The sequence below is a fragment of the Primulina eburnea genome, chromosome 16, assembly GCF_022965805.1.
Source record: "Primulina eburnea isolate SZY01 chromosome 16, ASM2296580v1, whole genome shotgun sequence".
Lineage (NCBI taxonomy): Eukaryota > Viridiplantae > Streptophyta > Magnoliopsida > Lamiales > Gesneriaceae > Primulina > Primulina eburnea.
The window spans coordinates 29,313,254-29,321,851 of NC_133116.1; positions in this window are offsets into that span (position 1 = coordinate 29,313,254).

Here is an 8,598-nt window from a genome sequence, read left to right on the forward strand (position 1 = left end):
ACCCGAACCCGAAAAATCTCAACCCAAACCTGATTTTTTTCGTGTTGGGTCGTGTCGGGTTGACGGGTCATGTAACGTCCCGGAAATTTTAAAGGTCCATGTAAATCACATGCATGAAATTATTAAATTCTCTTGTATTTTAATTAATTGTTTTAATTGCATAAATTAATTATGTTGTGCATAATTGGATGTTTAAAATGTATTTTTCTACATTGTTGCATAAAAATGTATTTTTTTTAAAAAAAAAGGTTATTCGAGTTGCGATCGAGGAACGGAAACCGATGGCTGAAAAATAGAAAATGTTTTATTAAATAGTTGTTTTTAATTATTTAAAATTTGGGTGATGCTTTTTCTTATTTTTGAAAATAAGGGGTTTTGAGGTAATTTTATACGTCGGGACGTAAATTTTATCGGTGTTGGTTTTCAACTAAAATACGGGCTTTTTGACAACCCGACTAATAAATTCACAAATTTATTTAAACAAAAACTTTGTTAATATTTTATTAAATCCTAATTAAAACTAATGGGCTTAATTTGGTGGCTTAATAGGCCTAAACCTAGTTAGTAATTTAATTAGTGTATTTAATATATTAAAACACTTAAAACCCTACACCATGCAACAAAAACTCACGCCTCCCACTTTTAATATTCTGAAAACTCTCCCCACAACTCCTCAAATCCCACGGCACACACACATCACAAGTGGAAGGTTTTTTTCGAAGGTTCAAGTGAAAGTTAGCCATGGTGTCTCTCCGTTCTTCGTCGTCAACGTTGATTCGAGCGTTTATAACGCAAAGGCACGTCATACATCTCCTTTTCTCATCCATCATATCATAATATTGTTTGAATATTTGAATGCATGAAGAACACGAAATCGTTTTCGATATTTTCGGTTTATGGCATGTACAAGAGTAAATTCATGTTCCTATGATCCAAACTCATGTTTTATGTTGTGAGGGGCTGCCATGATGTTAAGAATTGTTAAATCGATGTCTGTACACGTTAAAAGAATTCCCAGACACACATGAACACCACACATCAAGGAACAAGTATCTGGCTTTACTATTGCTGTCATGGGTTGAGGCGAACGGGTTCCTTGGTGAGAGGGCAGGGGAGCCACGGCTTGGGGCCAGGGCTCGGTCAGGGGTGGGTTGAGTCCGGGATAGGGTCCTAACCACGTAAGGGTTCGAGTCCAGAGGGCTGGGAGGAGTCCTAGCATGCTAGGACTCCCACCCGAGAGGAGTTGGGCTGCGCGTTGTAGTGCAACAGCAGGCAGTGGATGAAGGGCTCGGTCTGGGGCTTTGGGGCTGGGCTAGGTCGAGTCATAAGGGTCCTAGGGAGAGCCTAGATGGGGGGGTGCAAGGTCTGGTATGGTTTGGTCCAGGGAAGGCATGAGCGAAACCTGTAATTGTGAGAGGAGCATGGGACGCGCAGCTGCTAGGTCCCTGAACCAGGTGGCTCGCGCGCAGGTTATAGTGGCTGGGCTGGTCTGGGTTGGGCCTGGGCTTGGTCCAGGTATGGTCAGGGTTAGGTGGGCTCGGTGGTGGTTCAGCTGGAAGGGTCCTAGGAGTCCTATTGCACCCCATCTGGATGGGTTTGGGCATATTAAATGGGTCATGGGGCGGGTCTCGGGTCTAATTTTTCAGACCCATCTGGGTATGGGGCGGGTCATGGGTCCTATAATACCCGCCCCATACCCATCCCGTATATGTAGATATAAATATTATAGGGTTTTAGTTTTATTAATTTTCATTTTTTATCAACCCATTTCAAGGTCAACCATAGATATATTTGATTCTTTAGGTTAATTGAATTTTTAATTGGGTTGGACTTTAGTTTATTATCCAAATAGGTAGATCAATTATAAATAAAACACTACACCACCATAACTATTAACTATATGCTAATATCTCTTTTTTATGTAATTTTTTATGTCATAAAAATAATTTGTTTTTTATTATTAAGTGTGGTTGAAGATATGAATTAGTTTTCTATTGTATTCTATTTAGAAATTTTTTTGTTTCATAATTCAGTCATGTGAGAAAAATATTATTGTTTTCATTTTAAAAAAATTCGGGTCTCACGGGTCTCACGGGTCTACACGGACCCGTTTCGTATTTGGGGTGGGGTGGGTCCGAAGAATATTTAACCGGGGTGGGGTGGGTAATGGGTCTAAGTTTTCTTCATGGGGTGGGTCTTGGGTTTAGCCATACCCGCCCCATACCCGCCCCATTGACATCCCTACTCACACACACACACGTGCAGATTATGGGGTCAAGTTGCAGCAGGGTTTGAGCGAGTTAGGGTCATGTTCTTTGGGTTGGGCTTGGTCCGTAGGGTTCCTAGATGGGTTGGCTAAGTTTTGGTTCAAGGTGGCTCGGGCGTGGCTCGAGTTAATTAGGAGATGGCTCGGTGCGTTCGGTAGAGTGTCAAAACGAAAATTAAAAGGCTAAAAATGAAAATATGGGTCCACGGGGGTGGCTCATGACTTAGAAGGGTAGAATAAATCATAAAAATGTTATGTTTAAAATTTGGGATAAAAATAATGAGTTTTAGATTTAATCGGGGTTTTATCGCCTCACTAAACGCTAATTAACGAGTTAATTGAAACGCCTAGTTTAAGCTTTATAAAATTTTGAAAAATTAGGTTTAAGCTCAAATAATTATTATAAGTCTAATTTTTTGAGTTAGGAATTTTATGTTGAGGTTTGGGATTTTTCGGGATTAAAACGCATTAATACGTCTCATTTAAAGAATAATCTTGATTTAAGCTAAATAAAAATATGAAAAAATTCATGTAGGCTTAAATAATTATTTGGGAAATCTTAGAGTCAATGAAATTAATAATGAGTCAAAAACGTGAAATTTTACGTCCAGGGGTAAAACGGTCTTTTTACACCTAAAAATTAGTAAACGTCATGGCAGTGTCCGAAATGCTGTTTTTATGAAAATATGATTATTTTTCTATGTTTATGAATTTCCATGATTTAAGTATGATTTTTATATGTCTAAGGGATTTTACGATTTCAAGAAGTCATTTAAAATACATGTTGCATGCTTGGTTTCAAAATGAAAATGTAAATATTATTCACGATTTTTATAAAGTGATGTGAATGAAAAATGTTGAAGGATGTGAAGTGATTGTGACTAATTCGTTAATGTTGGCAACGTCGTGAGGGTTATGGTCCCAGTGGGAGCCCGACGATCGTGTTTCCATCATTGCGAATATGTGGTAACGGTTATGAGGTAACGGTTTTGTGGTAACGAAAGAATAGGAATATCGTGAGGGGAAAAGGCCCCAGAGGGAGCCCCGACGATCGTATTTCTATTCGATCATGATAGGCCAAGGCTCAGTTGACCGGTGAGAGTGTCGCTGATGTCCTCGCCGCCCAGTACTGTGGTTTTATGTCATGTTGAGGAAAAAGGAAAAAAGATTAAGGTTTATTTATGCATGTCATGAAAATGTTTATGTTCAAAGTTTTATGCATCATGAAAATGTTTACGAAAATGTTTATGTTCAAAGTTTTATGCATCATGAAAATGTTTACGCAAATGTTTATGTTTATGCATCTTCATGAAAACGATATTTTAAGTACAAGTATTTTTCACCGTTATATGTTGACTGTATTATATATTACTCGTTATAAAGATTATGGTGTGTTGAGTCTTTAGACTCACTAGGTGTGATGGACGCAGGTGAGGTTGAGGGAGGGCTTGACGGATGATTTGACTGGACTGATGGCGCATACAACTCGAGGACCAACGCTTCTACTTTTTCCGCATTTACGATTTATGAATCATGATTTATGATTAAAGGTTTTTAAGATTATTTATTTATGCTTTGAGAGATTTTTGAGAGTTTAATATGAGCTATACTTTTCAAATTATTGCTTTTAGTTTGGTAAAATGTTTGACGATTTTATGCTTTAAAATATTCTCCTTCGGATTTTTAAATAGCTGTTGGATGTTTATTTTTAAAAATGATGTCAAAAATATTTTATGGTTCGGCCGAATCTAAGTGAGGTTTTTTTTTTAAAAAAAATTTCTAGCACGTTTTAAGAAAACGAATAGCAGACGTTTCCGATCATGTTGCATTTTGACACCCCTAGCTTTCCTTGGGCAGTACTGGATGAGCAATGAAGAACCTTAGAATCAAACGGAACGGATGGACTGAAAAAGTGGTGCTTCCAGAGAGAACAAAGAGGGATGGTGAATATAGCTGTGGCATCAAATCTGTAATGCCCACGATTTTATATCATGTTAATTAGAATTTATTGAGTATTAATTGATATAATTATAGTCGGGCCGGTACGGAATCGGATTTGGGCAAAACATGTTAAAAGTCAAGAGTTTGGGCCGAAGGGTTGGCGCCCGGGCGGAAGTCTTTGACCGCCCGAGCGCCATTGAATAAGCATGAGAGCCAAACACTTCGCGCCCGGGCGGAAGTGTATGTCCGCCCGAGCGCGATGGAAAAATAATGCGAGGGCCGTGAGTTCTCCGCCCGGGCGGAACTGTATGTCCGCCCGAGCGCGAGACGTGCAATATGAAAAATAAGCCACTTGGCTTGGATGCCCCGATATATATATATATATATATATATATATATATATATATATATATATATATATATATATATATATATATATATATATATATATATAAAAGCAACGCAATTCTTCAGAAACGAGAGAAAAGGGTTCTGGGAAGGAGTTGAAAATCCTTACGCCTTTATATTTCAATCCGTTCGTCCGATTTTGAATCCGACTTCGGTACTGTGATCCTATCGACGTAGGCTACAACTTGACGTAAGTTTTGCTACGTTTTGACATGCTTTGAAATTATGCTATTGTCAGAATTGAATAGGATTCATATATGATGTTCTTGATATGTTAGACATCGTAGAATCGAAGTCAGATTGAGAAACAACTTGATTATGGAATTGTTATGAATTTTCAAAGATATATTAGCTGATATCGGACAGATTTGAATTACGATTGAATTACGGATTGTATTGGATTTGGGTTATGGATTGTAACTGTTATCTGGTGATGTTGTATTGACGGGGATATTGAGATTGTACAGTTATGCCGTCAATTTTGAATTGAATCCAGATTGATCAGATTATTATGGATTTGAATATAGTATATTGACATGAGATTATTGGTATTGTCATTACCAGACAGGCTGTGAGTTCAGGACTTTGACTGAGCAGGGAACTGAGACTGCAACGAAAGGTATAAGTCAATGTGATATTGGGAGATCGACTTGAGTCGGTTTAGACTTGAGTTTCCCTAAATCACATACTTTACTTTATTGCATTGATGTTGCATTGATTTGATTTATATACTTGTTCTCTTGAGTTATAGATTGCAGGTATTAGAATAGTAATCTTATGACAGAAGTTCCTGATAGTGGTGGGTTCGCCACGGGCACATTGCACGATGTCATAAGATGGTGTATTGGTGGTGGTGCCAAAGTCTGTCACTGGATGTTTGGTTATCGATGTGGATAGGATGGTAGTTTATTCTATTACTGGTGATCGGTACCGTATCGATGTGGATAGAATTATAACTTCTTCTATTACTGATGATCGATGTTATATCGATGTGAATAGATTTGGAGTTTCTTCTATTACTGGTGATCGATACTATACCGATGTGGATAGAATCATAGTTTCTTCTATTACTGGTGATCGATATCATATCGACGTGGATAAAACTGAAGTCTTTTCTATTACTGTTAGTCGATATAGGAATGCCAACGTCTGGAACCGGGATCCCTAGACTACGATTGAGTCTAGTCTAAACTGTGTAGCTACGAGTATGTTGACCTCTTGATACTGATTATGTTTCAAATTTTGTTACATATTGCTGTTACCTGATTACATGTTTTATATTTATTTATATGATTGCATGTTTCGTTGATTTATACTGGGATTTATTCTCACCGGAGTTATCCGGCTGTTGTCTTGTCTGTATGTGTACTTGACAACAGGTGGGATAGGTACAGGGTCCAGGAGATGAAGAGAGAGATCATGATTAGAGTGGAGACTTCGGACTTTGATCTGAGATAGGGTTTTGACACTTGATATTACTTGTTAAACTCTATTTTGAATAAATGTTTTGTAATACAGGATTTGTATTTTATATACTGAAATGTATATATGTTTGTATGTCACTACGTTCCGCATTTTAAAAAAAAAATTTAGACCCTGTTTTCTATAATTGATTACTTAGTTCCAATGATGATTAAGAACTTGATTAGCGTCCGGGTCCCCACAAAATCGATAGATCAATCACTCCATAGAAATTGGTCTACCATCCAGAAAACTCGGATAGCCACAAATTTCAGCATAGTAAGGAGTGAAACATCCATTTATGCATTTTGCATGAACAATAGAGCCCGAGTCATCTCTTGTCACAATTTCAGCATAGCGAGGAGTGAAACATCCATTTATGCATCCAATTTTGGCATGAACAAAAGAGCCCACGAGTGATCTCTTGCCACCATGCTATTGGGTAATTACGTCGAAGCGATGACGATCATGATGATAATATAGTACAAAAAATGTGAAATAAAATAATAATCAAGAACAAAAATATTTAAGTGGTTTATCCAATATAGGTTATGTTCACGGAGCTACTGGAAATATTTATTAGAAGAAGAAATATTACAAGCATTTACAACAAAACACTAAAACTCTCGTAATCACGACCTCTGAGTATTGATGAGGAAACAATTTCTCTATCTCACACAAGAAACACTCAATATTCAATATTTTTTCTCTATATGTATTCGCTCTCTCGAGCTTGGGATGATCTGAAATGCTTGAAGGATGCATCTATTTATAGATGCATGTCTCATAAACAATTAATGCACATCACTTTTGCGGAAAAATTCACAATACAAGCAGCAACAATTGAAAATTGTCACTTTGATAAAGTTTTCAAACAGTTGGCCCACTTCACCTAAAATATTTTTCCCACTTGAATGCTTAATTCCAATCATGTCTTTACACCACCAATGCAACAACTCTTATCTCCTTTCTTATACTTGTAGTCCGAACACAAACTGATTACTGTCTTCGTGAGCATATCAGTTGGATTTTTACTTTTAGAAACCTTCTCAAGCATAAAGATTCCATATTCCAAATATGATATGATGAAATGATATTGAACCTGAACATGATTCGTCCTAGTATGATAATTAACATGATTTTTTGTTAAATGAACACTTTGACCGTCACAACGTATAGTGATATTCTCAAGTTTCCGACCCAATTCCTCTAGAGAGGATATCAACCATATTATCTCCTTGTTAGCTTTTGCAACTGCAATGTACTCATCTTCCGTAGTCGAAAGTGCAACTATCTTTTGCAACTTAGATACCCAGCTTACTATTATGCCACCTAATATGAACACATACTTTGTGATAATTTTTCTGTCATTTAGGTTACCACCCATGTCGGCATCGGCAAAACTTTGTAAGCCCAAATATGACCTCCTGAAACATAAAGATAAACTAGCAGTACTTCAGAATCCATTTAACTATTTCACAGTGTTATTTTCCTAGATTGCTCATAAACTTGCTCACAACTCTCACTGCATGGGCTATGTCTGGTCTTGTACACACCATTGCATACATGACGCTTTCGACAACTGAAACATAATGAACTTTGTTCATATATGTCTGTTAATGCTCCGTCGATGGTGATTGAGCTTTGGTTAGTTTAAAATGACTAGCCAAAGGAGTACTTACAGTTTTAGTTTCATCCATGTTAACTCTGCTAGTCACCTTTTTCACGCACTCTTCTTGAGATAACTTCAAAGATTCCATCCACCAAGTCTCTTAAGACCCTTATTCCAAGGATTTGCTTTGCAACACTCAAATCCTTCGTAGCAAATTATTTTTATTACTTTTTCTTGAGTTTATCAATCTCCTCAAGATAAGCTCTTTCTATCCACATATAATCTAAATATAGTAGTGATATGATATAAGAACCATCAAACTTCTTCACATAACAATAGTGTCACGCCCTGATACTGAGGCGTTGGTGACATCCGACATTGTTTAACAATTTCATGAAAACAATAAGACTCGTAGCAAATAACAAAAAACCAGTCTAATTCATAAAAAAACATTGTTATTACATACATGAAATATGAATAATACGAAAGCTATTCTTACAAAGAAATTGGTATTTGCAGAAGCGAATAAATTATAATCATGAAATCAGGGACCTGGTCCTCGTGACTCTGGATTTATTCACCAGTCTCTAAATTGATCTTGTTCAGTCTCTTCCACATGTTCTTCATTATAATCTGGGAAGGACGTAAGGGGTTGATCGTTTTGGGAAACACTCAGCAAGTAAGGGCTGATCGATTACACCACAAATACATATAGATTTAAAATATATATCGTAAACATATTTTCAAAACTTATTATATCGACTTATAATATTTTAACATTAACAAAATTAGAATGTGGAACATAGCTTATCAGAACAAATCAGAATATATCAAATCAAAACAAACAAAACACTGTTATTCATCTCGTTATCCATGATCAAATTGTTCCTCATATGTTAGTTCTCTAAGG